We start from the raw sequence: 16417 nt of genomic DNA, 5'->3' as shown, positions 1-16417 counted from the left end.
TGCACATACACAAGTATGTGCATGTGTCTGTGTATGGTACATATACACATATGTACATGTATGTACATGGAACATAGTGTTACATTTTAATTTATATCTATATGTTGTATCATTATACATTTTAACATATGTAGTATGTTTTAATATATTCACTTAACAAAAATAACTAATCTTTGTTCTGGTTATGCAACCAGTTCCAAATATACATCATTTAGAGTTCCTTATAGATAAACATAGCATGAGAATCTTTGACAAATACTTTGCTGATAGCTATGGAAACAATTTCTATAATATTTTCTTGACCTCCTCCTCTATTAACCATATCGAAAAAGGAGATGAAGTTACTCTGGTTAACTGTTCAACTAACCTCTTACTATATCTACTCAAATATATGTTGTAACCCACCAATAAAACCTACGTCCCTTGAGAACAGAAATTATTTTGCACTTGTTTTTGTAGCCCCAGTGCCTCCACCATTATTAATAATTAGAAAATATTTGCTCAACTGAACTGAATGTTAAAGTCATAACACCTATTATATACTGTACTAGTAGTGACCCATTAATCAAATAATGATCCTTCTGGGCAAAGGAAGTCAAAGATGAAAGTAGGAGAGAGAAATACCAGTCTTTCAAGAAGGTGGTAAGGTTGAGTTTTTCCTCAGTTTGGAATGAATTGGGATGTATGAAATGCAAACCATTAGCCCTTTCCCTTAGAACCTCAAGAAAATTTCCATTCATATCCCTAATTTATGTGTTTTCTTTCTCTCTGAATCATATTTTGTAAAGAGTCCCCTTGTCTATATTCTGCTTAACATACTCTGCTATTAGTCATTAGTTAGAGAAAAAAAACATATCTTGTAAAACACTATGTGATTTCATAGGGAGGAAAAAGCAAAAGTAACAATCTATCATGCTTCATGTGTATTTATACTGCATGTATTTGTCCTTGTGGTAGTACATAAATTTTTATTTATTTTATCTTTGTTGTTATATTTCAGTAAAGTGAGCTATTTTGGCAGGCCTATATTCGAGTAAAATGGCATTAAATATCCTCCTAACAAAATAATTTTGTCGATAAAGAACATATCTAATTTACACTCACTGAGGTGGCATTAAGAATGGGCTATATTTCAATGGGGACCACCTATATTGAGTAACCAGTAGATAAAGAAGGAATGGTAAATGGATTACTTTAAATTTTCATTTGTTTGTTCAAAGGAAGTCTCTCTCATATTTCCCTGGATACTTAGTAATCTTCAAAGCAATAAATTTGGAATTAGAAGACCTGGATTCAAGTCCTGTTATTGTCACTTACCACCTGTGTGACTTGTGACTAAAATATTTTCCTGCAGACTGAATAATTTTAGCATATACATACTTTGAGATGGGATATATATATTTTAATACTGTACAAAGAAAAGCCACATTTAATTTTAAACATCAGTGAATGAATAAAATGGTGTTTTAGCAAGCACAATGCCACAATAGTAAAAGCATAATAACAGCAATAACAATATTTATTTGGCACTTTCAAGGTTTGTAAAATATTTTTTTCACAGCAAGCCTATGAGGAAGGCAATGACTTTTTATTATCCCATTGTATAGATAAGGAAACTTAAACAGAGAAAGGTTAAATAACTTGCTAAGAGTCTCACAAATTAATAAATATCAGACCTAGGATTCAAATCCTGGTTTTCTGAGGGTAAATCCACATTTCTTTCCATGATACTGCATTATTTTCCTTATGCACTATATAGTGCTTAGCACATAATAGGTGATCAATTAATGTAGATTGAATAGAAGTGAATTTTATCCTACTACAGAAATAAAATGATTTTATTGGAAATATTTGTTCTACCATCATTGGATGAAGCAGCTGCTTTATCAGTCTTTGGTCCAACAATGGCTAATGGGAAGATGTATTTACAACCTTTTAATTGAAGAATGTATGTTGAATGGAATAAAAAACAATCTTGTCAAACTCACAAAATTAATGAATCTCTTTAGAGTTAGTTGAATGGGGAATGCAGTTTTTGATCAAATTTCTGTGACTCTTGTGATAACATGCCACCTAACTGCCTTGGTGTGAAGCACCACTTCCTGTGGAGTCAGAGGAGTGTTAATCTCTGATCCATGAGGATCTATGAAGAACTTTCACTATGTACGCCTTTTCCCATAGAGTCAGGTAGTGTTTTCTACTTTTTATCTACCAGGATATACTTGATAAAATGTGATGAGAACCCATTAAAAGTGTTAACTTGAGAGAAGCTCAGTGAATACAGTATAAAGAGATGAATAGATATTTTCTGAGGAAGTGGTTTTCAATTTGATTTTATAAAGGTTTCTTATATTTTGAGAGTCATGAAAGCAATATATAGAGGTTCTAGTCTTGTGAATTGAGTCAGTTACTGAAATTTTAAGATTTGAGCTGACTTTAGTGGTGAAAATGGTTATAGCCAAAATATTACATGTGAGTATATGTCTCTGTGTATAAGATGTATGTATCAACATATTTATTATTTTGCTAACTTCTTAAGTCATATATTTATTGATTTTATATCTAACAAAACAGCATGCATATTTATTTTTATTATGAAAATGTATGAAATGAGACATTTCCATAACAGTAGGAAAATCTTTTTAAAGATGATTGCACGTGAAACTACAAATCTGTTATGTACAACTTTCTATTCTTTAAATATATAGTAAATTTCTCATGCAAATTGTTTTTCCTTCCCCCTAACTGAGAGATGGATTCCACTACACATATATGTATATGTGTGTATGTGCATGTGCATGTGCGTATGTAAAAATCAACTTTTAGTTATCAGTTCCTTGTCTGGATGCAGAGAGTGTCTTCCTTCACATGTCATTTGTAGTTAATTTGGGTATTCATAATAGTCAAAATGATTTAGTCTCTCAAAGTTGTTCTTAATATTGCTGCTTGTGTTTATAAATAACACACAATTACTAATCCAGAACACACTGTTGGGGGCTCAGGAAATAAAGTGCTAGGAGTGTAGATACCCACAAGAGTTATACCTAGAACCCTAAATGTAATTGTAACAGCTGAACTCTGGGAGAACTCCAACTTGTTAGTGTGTGTGGGTTGTGTGCTGAATGTTAGGTGTGTAAGTTGAGAGAAGCAAGACCATAAAAAGTAGAAAGCCTTAAGGGATTGCAGTATCACATTATATGTCTAAGGAAGAGGATGACAAAATTTATAGTTAGAGGGGTCTTCTAGTCTAATACATACCTGAAGTGAATACCAACTAGAACATACTTGGCAAGTAATAATAGATTTTGTTTGAAGACAACCAACTATGGAGAAGAGTTGTGCCCTCTGGTACTAAAGAGAAGACAGTAGTGTCTATTTCACATGATAATCCTTTGAATGTTTGAAGAACATGGCAATGTCCCCCTGAACCTTCTTTTCTCTAGGCAAGTTCATCCACTAAAATGTTTCTCATGGTGTGAAGGTAACCTGCATCACCTTTGCATTGTGGTGTAGATGTAACTTTGAACTCTTGAAGGTGGTGTTAGCATATTCAGGCTCAGCTAAACCTGGCAAGGTTTCAAGTATGGACCTGATGATGAGCATTGTGTCCGTCATCTGAAAACCAGTCAAGCTAAATTTGACGAAGTTCATCAGCCAAGATTGGCCACCAGAGGGCTCCCCCCCAAACACAACAATTCATGAAAATGGTCTACTGGGTCACTATTTCTTCTCTGCACTGGTAGAGAGAATACTCACCAAAATGAAATAATAGACTTAAAATCTTGAAGTGTGTCTATTTAGGAACATCATTGTCATTGAAGCAAATAAAAAAATAATACCGTGATAATAGATTTGGTTGGAATGGAAAACTGCCCTTGAAAACTTGCAAATTTCACTTTTTACAGTTTTATGTTACAAAGTAAACATCATACAATCTTTAGCATCTGATCTACTAGTCTGTTTTAATATCTAATTAATTTAAATTTGGAAAGGCCTCCTCATCTGTAGTAAAAGCATGTTCTCAATTATATACTGAATTAAATAAGAGATAGGAAGATTCTGAGAGGTGAAAATTTATAGTTTCATTAGGCTGAAAAATTAAACTTAAAATGTGTAAAAATCCACATTAATCATTTAGTTTCAGCACATAAATGTAAATGGCTTGGAACTGAGCTGCATTTCAGACTGTAAGTAATAATTATCCAGAAACACTGCATGAGCTTCGTTAGATCCTATGTTTAATAAAAGTGAGGAGCACAGGGGACCTGCACAAATAAGGGGATTATGGTATTTAATCAGCATCAAGTGGTAGCCCTAAAGCTTCATTATGAAGGCTTTTCAAAAATGAAATCAGAGAAGGTGATCTCAAAAATGGCATAGGATTTTCAGGTTGACAGTTCCTTTAGCAAAATGAAGCTAATCTTGATCTTTTTTTCTGTATCAGATGAGCCACAAAAAAAAGTTTAAAAAAAGAATCAAGAGGATATTGGGAATTCTGAGAGTAGAGATTGTATTTGTTCAGTGCTATTGGTGATCATGTACATTTCCAATTTTCAGGTTGATATTTTCTCACTCTCCAACGCCAACTCTTCAGAAACTGTTTATAGGAAGACTGCTAGTACTTAGGGAAATGAGTGACTTTATAGTCAATAGAGGTTCTCTTTCTAATTCTTAATGTCCTATAGTGAAAAACTGTCATTACACACTACATTTAGGGATAAGCTGAGTGTTCATGTTTTGGGGGAATTCTTATTGAGGTCCTGACTAACTTCTCATTAAATTTGAAGAGTCATTTCAGAGATATTAGCTTTAAACACAGGAGGTGGAGAAAATATTGGACCCCATGTGAGGAAGACTTAGACTCCAATCCTGCCTCAGACACTTATTAGCTATGTCTGACATGCTAAGCAAGTCATTTAACATTTGGGGGGCCTTTGTTCTGCAGTCTACAAAGTGAAGACATCCCTTCCAGTTCTAACTCTATTAAGTTGTTAGCCTATGATATAATGTGTGTGTGTGTGTGTGTGTGTGTGTGTGTGTGTGTGTGTGTATTTTCAATTCAACAAATCTTGGCTTTACTGGTTACGAGCTGTATGATATCGGACCAATCGATCAACCTCAAACAACCTCAGAATATCCATTTGTCTAATGGGGGAAATGATACTTGCTCAGCCTATCCCAGAAGTGGCTATAAGGAATTATCTTTGTAAATTATCAGTTACTAAATACATATGAGTTGGTATGGTTAAATGGTATAAAAAACATAGAATGTGTTATATGAATATGACATTATTTGTCCATCTGAGTGTTGATTTTTAAGGAAATATGGTACGGAAGCTTGCTAGCCTCTCCATCAGAAAAGTAAAATATGTTCTCTCTGTCATAAAAAATGTCATCTGTTGCAATACTTAAAATACTGGAAGATTTAAGGAAATAACTCCTATGGTCATGCACAGTTTGCAGGATTAAGTGATAGAAGGAGTATCAGCATCACTGAGAGCCAGTAATGGAGGCCAAGTAGGTTCTTGGCCCTGGAGGTCTTCATGGAATGGCTGGATGACCCCTTGGATATGTTGTTGAGCAATTTTTCCTATCTGGCTTGAACTTCATGGCCTCAGAGTTTCCACCCAACTTTGAAAGGCAGGATTTGAAATGCTCTTAAAGGAGCTAATGTTAATAGGAAATAGCCAGTAGTTAGCAGAGTGCCAAGATTCATTAATTTATCCAACGATCATTTATCAAGCCCCTACCATGTGCTGGGTACTACTCAGTGCTATTAAGCATTGTGGATACAAAGACAAAAGTGGAACGGGTTCTGAATTAAAGTAGCTTAATGAGGAAATGTAGTTTGTACAAATTAACACTGTCCAAGGACAGAGAGGAGGGAGTCGACACCACCAAAAGAGATGGGGGGGGGAATCAATGAAAACTTCAAATAGGATGTGCCAAGCCAACAGAACCTTGAAGAAAGGAACAAGGATCTTGAGAACCCAAGAACCAGACTTAAGGAAACAGTACATGTCAGATTCAAGTGACAGTCTGTCAGTTCATGGATACAGCATTTCTTTTCTTTTTATGAATTTTTTTTTATTTTTACTTTATAACATTCAGTTCCACAAGTTTTTGGTTTCCAAATTTTTTCTCCCTCTCTCTCCTCCCCCCTCCCCACCCAAGACTGCATATAATCCAATGTAGGCTCTACATATACCTTCACATTGAACTTATTTACACAATAGTCCACTTGTAAAGAAGAATTATAACTAATGGAATGAATCATGAGGAAGGAGAAACAAAACCAAAAAAGAAGGAAAAAAAAGGAGAGCCAATAGTTAGCCTCAACCTGCATTCAGACTCCATAATTCATTCTCTGGATCTACATAGCTTTTTCTATCATGAGTCTTTTGGAGCTGTCTTTTAACCTTGTATTGATGAGAGGAGTCAAGTCTATCAAAGGTAGTCCTTATAGATACCGTGTGTCTGTAATCATGTATAATGATCTCCTGGTTCTGCTCCCCTCACTCAGCATCAGTTCACATAAGTCTTTCCAGGTTATAATGAAGTCCATCTGTTCCTCGTTTCTTATTGCACAATAGTATTCCAATACATTCATACACCACAATTTGTTTGGCCATTCCCCAATTGATGGACATCCCTTTGATTTCCAATTCTTTGCCACCACAATAAGAGCTGCTATAAATATTTTTGTATGTACGAGTAAGTTTCCCACTTGTATTTCTTTGGGAAATAGCCCTAGAAGCGGTATTGCTGGGTCAAAGGGTATACACATTTTTATAGCCCTTTGGGCATAGTTCCAAATTGTTTTCCAGAATGGCTGGATCAGTTCACAACTCCACCTACAATGTAACAATGTTCCAATTTTCCCACATCCTCTCTAGCATTTATCATTTTCCTGTTTTGTCATGTTAGCCAATCTGACAGGAGACACGTGGTATGTAACAGTTGTTTTGATTTACATTTCTCTAATTGATAGTCATTTAGAGCATTTTTTCATATGACCATAGGTGTCTTTAATTTCTTCCTCTGAAAACTGCCTGACCATTTCTCAATTTGGGGAATTACTTGTATTCCTATAAACTTGTTTCAGTTCCCTGTATATTTTAGGTATATCACCTTTATCAGAGACACTGCTTGTAAAGATTTTCTCCCAATTTTCTGCTTCCCTCCTAATCTTTGTTGCATTGGCTTTGTTTATACAGAAACTTTTCAATTTAACATAGTCAAAATTATCTATTTTGCATTTTGTAATGCTCTGTATCTCTTGTTGGGTTATGAATTTTGGTGGCTATTTTAGTCTCTGTTTCTAGGACCTTGGGGAAGCTATCCTTGAGGATTATCGGAAGGTACTATCCAGGCTCTTTTTTGTATCATGGTTTTCTGGTAGACCAATAATTCTTAGACTGCCTCTCCTGGATCTATTTTCCAGGTCAGTTGTTTTTCCAAAAAGATATTTCACATTTTCTTCTATTTTTTCATTCTTCATATTTTGTTTGACTGATTCTTGATGCCTCATAGAGTCATTAGATTCTACTTGCTCAATTCTAATTTTTAATGTATTGTTCTCTTCATTTGGTTTCTGAACTTCCTTTTCCATTTGGGGATTTATTCTCTCCAATTAGATTCTGAACCTCCTTAATCATTTTGCCAAATATTAATGTTGAAAAATTTATTCTCATCAGTGATTTTTTTCCATTTTTTCTTTTACTTCTCTAAGCTCCTTGAGCTCTTCCAGGAATGCTTTTTGGGTTTGAGACCAGTTCACATTCCCTTTTGAGGTTTCAAATGTGGGTATACTGTCCTTTTCTGAATTGGTATTTTAATCTTCCCAGTCTCCATAAAACGAATCAATAGTCCACGGTTTTCTGGTTTGCTTCTTCATGTTGGTTATCTTTTCCTGGCTTTAAAGTAGAATTCTGCTTATGGGGCTCAGGTGGCTTTGTCCCAAGCTTCTTGTACTGGGAACTGTGGGCCTAGTTACTGGCTTTGTGTGCTATGGCCTCTGGTTTTGTGAGGTGTGGGGGAAGGGTGGTCTGGCTGCTGGAAGTTTCCTCTTCCCCTAGGGCTTCTCTATAGCATGGATAGTCTCAGTAGTTATCTGTGCTAGTGTCTGCCACTTCCCCTGGCTGTGTTAAGGCACCTCTGGGTTCCTGGTGTTGACCTTTGCTGGCTCCACCCCCCTGGGCCTCAGGAACTCCCACTATTCAGCTACTGAAACCCCACTTCTGGCTCTTCTGTTTCAGGGTTTCTCCAAAGAGAGTATTATCTGGGTGAGGAAGGTAGGGATGAGAGCCTTTTTTCCTGGTCATCATGGCTCCTGGAAGTTCAAGAAGGTGAGTTTCAAACCTTTACACTGTGGGCTGCAAGTCTCAGGAACAGTTCCTCTTGTGGCCACAAGCGCTGCTCTGCAGCCTCCTGTAGCTCCACCAGACTCCCATCCTGGGCTGAGAGGCCTGGGGATCATCACCAGCCTCATGTGCCCAGTGCTCTCCCAGCCTGGATTGCTGCCTGAGTTCTGCAGCTGCTCCCACTTTGGTGGTCTAGCACAGTTCTGCACATGGGTCGCTCTCCCAGCCTATACATGCATCCTATTGACCCTGTGGACTCTCCTGGCTTGAAAATTTGCCACACTCAGTCTACTAGTGGCTTCAAACTCTCTCAAATCTGCTCATATTAACTTTTTTAGAGGTATCTGACAGAATTTTTGAGAGATCTGGTAAGAAGCTGTTTTCACTCCTCTAACTTGGCTCCATCAGATACAGCATTTCTTACGAAAAAATAGAAATTTGAAGATGCCAATGTAAATATCTATCTATATCTACATCTGTCTCTATCACTGTCTCTATCTCTTTCTATGTCTATATCTACATCTATATATACAAGCACACACATGCACACAAACACACACACATATTTTTTCCCCAAGTTATTTTGTACTTGTGGGTATATGAGGAAGATCTTTAGATTTTTTTTATCCTAGCAGGTCAAGAAACATTGTGAAGTTAATAAATATTTCCCCTTTCATCAATACAATTATTATTGTTGCACTTAGAGTGATGGCCAGGCATTAAACACTATTGGGAGGCTTCAAAAACTGCTTCCTGATAAGAAAGAAATGACTTGATATACACATTTGTATGTATGTGTACTAAGGGAAGCAGTATGGAAACTAAATCCCCTCATTGCCCATCTTCATCTAATACACATACACATGTATGTATTTGTTTATATGTATAGGTGTAGATTATGTAGGCACATATATGAATATAAATGCACACATATATACATACCCGTATACATATACATTCAATATACATTCACACACACACTTGCATATACATATACAAATGCATATTGACCTTAGCCAAGTCACACAGAAGATGAAAGTTGTCCAGACCTCCAGGGTTTCTTCACACTCTAAAATGGTATGATTCAAAAGATGAAAGGAAAAGCACACAAGTCTAAATTCTCAAAGTGAGGTAAATTGGAATTTTTTAAATCAACTTTGATAATTAAAATAAAAACACCTCAATGATGATAAATATGTACTCATATTTATGAAAATAATTTATTATTATTACAGTCCTTTTGTGTTATTTTGTTTACAGTTGAGTATTTTGATGGATTATTTGATCAGCATAAGTATCACTTCCACCAATACCTAACCCCACATGCCATCTGATACTTTGAGATTACTGACAATGTCTTTTCATATAGGATTCATTCAGCATGGAGTCAGAGAAATCACGTGCAAATCCTCTCTTCATTACTTACCAAGGTGACCTTGTACAAGTGATTTAACCTATCTAGGCCTCAGTTTCCTTATCCACAAAATGAAGGGGTTGGACTAGATGGACTCAAAGATCTCTTTTGTCTTTAAGTCTATGATCTCCAAGACTTTCTCTTTTGTTTATTTTTTTAAGTCATGTAAAAACTATCAATATACAACTTAGTTGTTCCCTTTTGGTCTCTCCTTTCTGACATGTAATCACCCCACTAATTTTCTAGTTCATGTTTTGGTTGGAATTTTTAATTTCATCAGTGTAAGGAAATTTCTTCAGAAGAAATCTCTCAAACCGTCACTGATCAGAAATTGTTTTGGAACTTACAGTGTTAGAAAGTTGCTAGGGTATGAGGAGGTTTAAATGACTTGCTCTATACTCATGCAACTAATATATGTCTAATTCTAGCTTTTTTATTATATAATACTTATTTTTCTATGATGTAAGCTTCAAAAATATTTTCTATCCCTCCTCTAGGACAAGTGATCTTTCTTAACCTGCTTCAACCTGCTATGCCAACCATGCATTTTCCATTTTCTTTTGGTTTACTTGTATTTCTGATTTTTAGTGATTTCCCATGATTCCAAAACATTCACTATTTCTAGGAAAATAGCTTTGGCATTAAAGATATGGGTTTTTGTGGAAGCAAGAAATGTGAGATTAAAACATTGATTTCTTTTTAAATTTTATTTATTTATTTTTAGTTTTCAACATTGAATTCCATAAGATTTTGAGTTCCAAATTTCCTCCCAATCTCTCCTCTCTCTGCACCCCAAGATAGTGTGCAATTTGATATATGCTCTACATATACATTCATATTGAACCTATTTTCACATTAGTCACATTGTAAAGAAGAATTAGAACCAATGGGAGAAACCATGAGAAAGAAGAAACAAAGGAAAAAAGAAGAAAGAGAGAACAAATCATAAGCTTTAATCTGCATTCAGACTCCATAATTGTTTTTCTGGATGTGGACAACACTTTCCATTATGAGTCCTTTGGAGTTTTCTTGGACCTTTACATTGTTAAGAAGAGATAAATCTATCAAAGTTAATCATCACCCATTGTGGCTGTTACTGTGTACAATGTTCTCCTTCTTCTTACCCACTTCAATCAGCATCAGTTCATTTAAGTCACTCCAGGTTTTTCTGAAGTCTCCATTATCATCATTTCTTATAACACAATAGTATTCCATTACATTCATATACCACAATGTAACAACAAAGTTACTTGTAGCTACTGTGGCTGTGCAAGGCCAATAACAACAGCATACAGGAGGGCTGCTAGCATAGGTTCTTTGATCTGCTTTTCTAAAGAAAGCAACTTTAAGGGGTTAACAATCTCACTTTAATTAAATATACACATATCATTCACTTAGTTCAAGAGAAAAAGTCAGCACCCTGAACTTCAGAGCAAACACAAACAGAAATTACAAGCAAAATATATATATAAATAGAGCAAATAAACACCAATCAACAGACAGGCTTCTATTTGCCTGGCCATAGCAATACATACACAGTTATCAAAGAGAGAAGTACCAACATCTGGGTTTTCAGAGTTGGGGATGCTCTTTAATGGCTACTCACAGTGTCCACACCATCACTCTTCCAATGAATGTTCCCAAAAGGAAAATGCCAACTGCAGAGCATATATACCCTGTTTAGGGCCCTGGGGTTTAGCGCCTACTTAGCAAAAGGGTATAGACCTAAGGCTTAGCATCTACTTAGCAAAAGGGTGTGGAAAAGAGCTTTAATCTCTAGCACCACATCATATGTATTGTTTCCAATCAATGACTCTTCCTTCAGACAAAGGCAAGACTCAAACGCACTTGACTGCCTTAGTGCTAAGGAGCACTCCAGAACAAAACACAACAAAAAAATCCCATCCTGCTTGTCTTTACACCCAACTTGTTCAGCCATTCCCCAACTCATGGGCATCCCCTCAATGTCCAGTTCTTGGCCACCACAAAAAGAGTTACTATAAATATTTTTGTACAGGGCAGCTAGGTGGCACAGTGAATAGAGCACCAGCCCTGGAGTCAGGAGGACCTGAGTTCAAATCCAGCCTCAGACACTTGACATGCCTACTAGCTGTGTGACCTTGGGCAAGTAACTTAACCACAATTGCCCTGCCCTCCGCCTGCAAAAAAAAAAGAAAGAAAATATTTTTGTACATGTGGGTACTTTTCCCATTTTTATGATCTCTTTGAGATACAGACCTAATAGTGGTATTGCTGAGTATGCATACTTCTATAGCCTTTTGGGCATAGTTCCATATTGCTCTCCAGAATGGTTGGCTCAGTTTAAAACTCCACCAACAATGCATTAGTGTTCCAATTTTCTCACATCTTCTCCAGCATTGATAATTTTCCTCTTTTGTCATGTTAGCCAATCGGATAGGTATGATATGGTACCTCAGAGTTTTGATTTGCATACATTGATTCTTTTAACAAAACGTCCTTCCCAATATCTTCTTTAGCTACTATATTTAAATTTGTTCCTAGTTCCATTCTGATCAGCAATATTCGTTCAAGATGTGCAGATACATATGTATGTGTGTATGTATGTTATTCATTTGTTAAACTCTTATGATATCCTTAATACACAGTGATAACTCCTGGGGATAGCAAGAAAGTTATGGAACTTGGCAATATATTTTTTCATCTCCTGTTTTAAAGAATGGATTACTTAATACTATTTTGCAATCTTTTTTCTTTCTTCTTGTACAGATGACTAATATGGATTTTTTTTACATGATTCCATATGCATAACCTGTATTGGATTGCTTACCCTCTCAGGGAGAGGAGAGGGAGGGAAGGAGTGATAGAATGTAGAACTCAAAACTTAAAACAATTTAAAAGTTGTTTTAATATATGATTGTCAAATATTAAAAAAAATATTTTAAAAAAGAATGGATTACTTAGCCTCACCTTTCTTGTGGTTATCTTGAAAAGAGTTCTGACATTAGGTTATATACCACAGACACATTGTGATCTGAAAGTAGTATTGATTGGAGAACCTCACCATTAGTAAGAACTACTTTATTTTTTAAGTTTGCACAAAACTTCTTCTAAGACACAGGTGAAAAGCTTCTACGAACATCATAGGCCTTCATGACTTATATATCACTGAAATTAAATAACAAAGCATTGCTGGACATAGTTATCAAAGCAGTTTTATTTGTCATGGATTTGTTAATTTTACCTCACATGTGGCCTTTATATAGTTTGATATAGTTTTCATGCAATTTCCTCAACTATAAATAAAGGGTTTTGTTTGGATGGCCTATGAGTTCCTTCTGTGTCTCAGTCTATGATCCTATAATACTACAATACCATGAAAAATAATCAAGATTGGATTTGTGATATCACCATCTATTAGAATATAAGCTCTTTGAGAACTGACTGTCTCACTTTTGCTTCATTGTGCTCATTGCATTCATTCATTGTGTTCTGGTTAATTGTTTAAAAAATATACAATAGACAACAACAAGATCTTATGTTGTTCTACCCTTCACTCAGTTGCATGACTGAACAGAAGCACAGTATCTCAGAACCTTAATGGACTTCAAATTTCATGTAATCCAAGTTGCACCTAAACAGAAATGCTCTCCAAAGCTTTTCTAACAAAGTACTTGAAGACCTCCAGCGATGGAGAGTACTACCCCCCAAAGTTGCCCATTCACACTTTAAACAGATGTAATTGTTAGTACTTTTTTTTCTCCTAGAAATGTGACTGTACTTTTCATCCCAAATTGTCTCTGAAATGACTTTCAAAATACCCAAAGATAGTTATTGTGTTCTCCATATATCTTTTCAAAGTTTAATGTCCCTAGTTCTTTCAAACAATCCTTATATGACCTGGTCACTGAAAGACTGGACAGTCTCCTGAAAATAACTGAATGACAGCAACAAAATAATAGGGCCAGCAGTTGGAGCCAATAGATATTTGATGGGGCATATCAGTAGGAGGGATTTCTGGGGCTTCTTTTCATACCAGATTAAAGGAAACAAAATGCAAACACTCAGGAAATAATGAAGCAAGTGGCTCAACATCAACCTCAGACCTCTAAGTGACTGGCACTAAATTGTAATGCTGTGTCTTAGGGAATAGAAGATGGGCAGCCAACACTTTTCTGTGATTTTCTATTTGAATTTGGTTGTGATTATGTTACTATAGGATGAACATTTTTTATCCTATGTTTTCTTTGTATTGTTTAGTACTATACTTGGCACATGTAAGCACTTGATCAATGGCTGTTGACTGAATTACTGAGAAAGGCTGTGGTCCCAAAGGCAGAAAGTGGAACAGCTGTATTTTAGTCCAGGTCCCCACTCAGTTTTCCTCTGAATCACGCTGTGACTATCAAAAGATTTCAAATAATGCCATCAGAAAGAATTCATGAAGTCATCAAAATCCAGACCATCAAAATTAAAGAAACCCAGGAAAAGGCCCTTTTCATATCATAGCAAAATAATTATAAATATGCAAGAAAAGTTAGAGTATGTTATTACCAACTATAAAGTCAAGCAAATAGGAACTTTTTACTGTTTTTTGTTTTGGAGTGCTTCTCAACACTAAGGAAATCCAGTGCCTTTGAGTGAGTCTTGTCTTTGTTTGTTGGAAGACCCACACTCTTTTGTTAATCAAGTCATGAGAAAGTATGAAGCCTCAGGGTCTTAAACAGGGTATGTATGCTCTGAGGTTAGCATTTTGTTTGGGGCTCACTCACTGGAAGAATGTATTGTAATTTGACCAGTTTTGAAAACCCAGATGTTGGTTCTTCTCTCTCTAGTAACTGTGTATGTATTGCTATGATCAGGCAGATAGAAACCTGTCTGTTGATTAGTGTTTATTTGCTCTGTTTATATATTTTCTGTTTGTAACTTCTGTTTGTATTTGTTCTGAAATTCAGGGTGCTTACTTTTCCCCCTGAACTAAGTAAATGATATATGTATGTTTAACTAAAGTGAGATTGTTAGCCCCTTAAAGTTGCTTCCCTTAGAAAAGCAGATCAAAGAACCCTCCTGTGTGCTGGTGTTGTTGGTCTTACACAGCCAGAGTAGCAGCAAGTACCAACATTGTTGTAACACCAACATTGAAGGAATTGTATGGATTTATACTCCCAAATAATGCATGAGAGAATGGAGAGAAAGAGAGGAGGTAGAGAGATAGAGAGAGACAGAGAGAGAGACAAAGAGAAAGAGAGAGAGACAGAGAGAGAGAGAAAGAGACAGAGAGACAGAAAGAGACAGAGAAAGATAGAGACAGGGAAAGACAGAGGGACAGAGACAGAGACAGAGAGAGATGGAAATGGAGAGAGAGACACAGAAAATAATACCAATAAAAGTAGAATCAAAGTATCTGGGTTTAGGTTTACTAACATTTGAAATGTAGGTAAATTGACAAGGAGAATATTTCTTCATGGATATAAGTAAGAATGGTTATGACTATTAAATATTGTTTTTAGTAACTGTTGGATTTATTATTTCTCAGCTGTTATTGTATTTTTCTTTACAATGCCAGGAAATCTATTTGAATATTTGCAACCACTGACAGTCTGATTATATAGAATGCCAATGTAATGGCTAATGTGTGTCTCATATTTTCTGTAGACTATTGAAACACTTAGGACCAACAATTTAGCAAAATTCAGAAGGCTAAACCCATTGAAAACTCCCACCAAGTTTATCATTAGCCACATAAAGGACAGTCAGATTTAACTAATCAACTACATTTTCTACCAGAAGAAACAACAACAGAAAGAGCTTTATTTGGAGACAATAAAATTCTGGCACTCACTAGAGCGAGGTCGTTGCTAGGATCATATCATGTAAAGCAAAACAAAGCCCCAGGTAATGTAGGTAGTAACTTACAATAACTATATTAGTTTGTTTCATTAGTTATTTCATTAGTTTTAACTCTCTGATTCTCCATCTTCTTGTTTCTCTTTCTGTCTCTTTTTCTCTTGGAAGAGTGTAGTTATTTTGGGGGAAATGATTAATGTGACTGAACAAATAATGTTATATAACTAAATAAATAAGCTAAGTACCCAAATTCATTTAAATACTCTTTGTCATTTGTTAGTATTTGTACTTCTTAGGAATCAGGATGATTGTATTTGTAGGAAGTTTCATGAGGTGAATTTGGATTCCCTTTTGCTTAATTTCCTATTATGAATTAACATTCATGTGACCAGGGCAATCTTGTTGGAGGACTCAATTAGACACAAAGTAGTAGTCATAGTCAATGAACAAGAATCTACTGAATGCCATCTGCTTGATAAAAGGTCTTTAGTTATAAGAAGATCAGTATTTCCTTCAAAGAAATTAATTAGGACATGTATTCTTAGGTCAGAGACCCGAGTTTGAAAAGCCTCTTTCATGACAAGCAACACTCTAGCCTCATTAAAAAAAGCTCATGTTTCTTCATATGATCTTCCTTCTCAGTAATGTTATAGTCACCTTTTTCAGTCCCAAGATATTTAATACATGTACTGAGTCAACATAAATGTCTCCAACTATTATTTTTAAAAATCTAGGATACAAGCCAAACACTCCTAGAGATATATTTATTTTTAAAACACACATGGTCTAGGATTTATACTTCTAACTGCCCTAC

Source organism: Trichosurus vulpecula, chromosome 6 (assembly GCF_011100635.1).
Source record: "Trichosurus vulpecula isolate mTriVul1 chromosome 6, mTriVul1.pri, whole genome shotgun sequence".
Lineage (NCBI taxonomy): Eukaryota > Metazoa > Chordata > Mammalia > Diprotodontia > Phalangeridae > Trichosurus > Trichosurus vulpecula.
Note: the sequence above shows the minus strand (reverse complement) of the source record.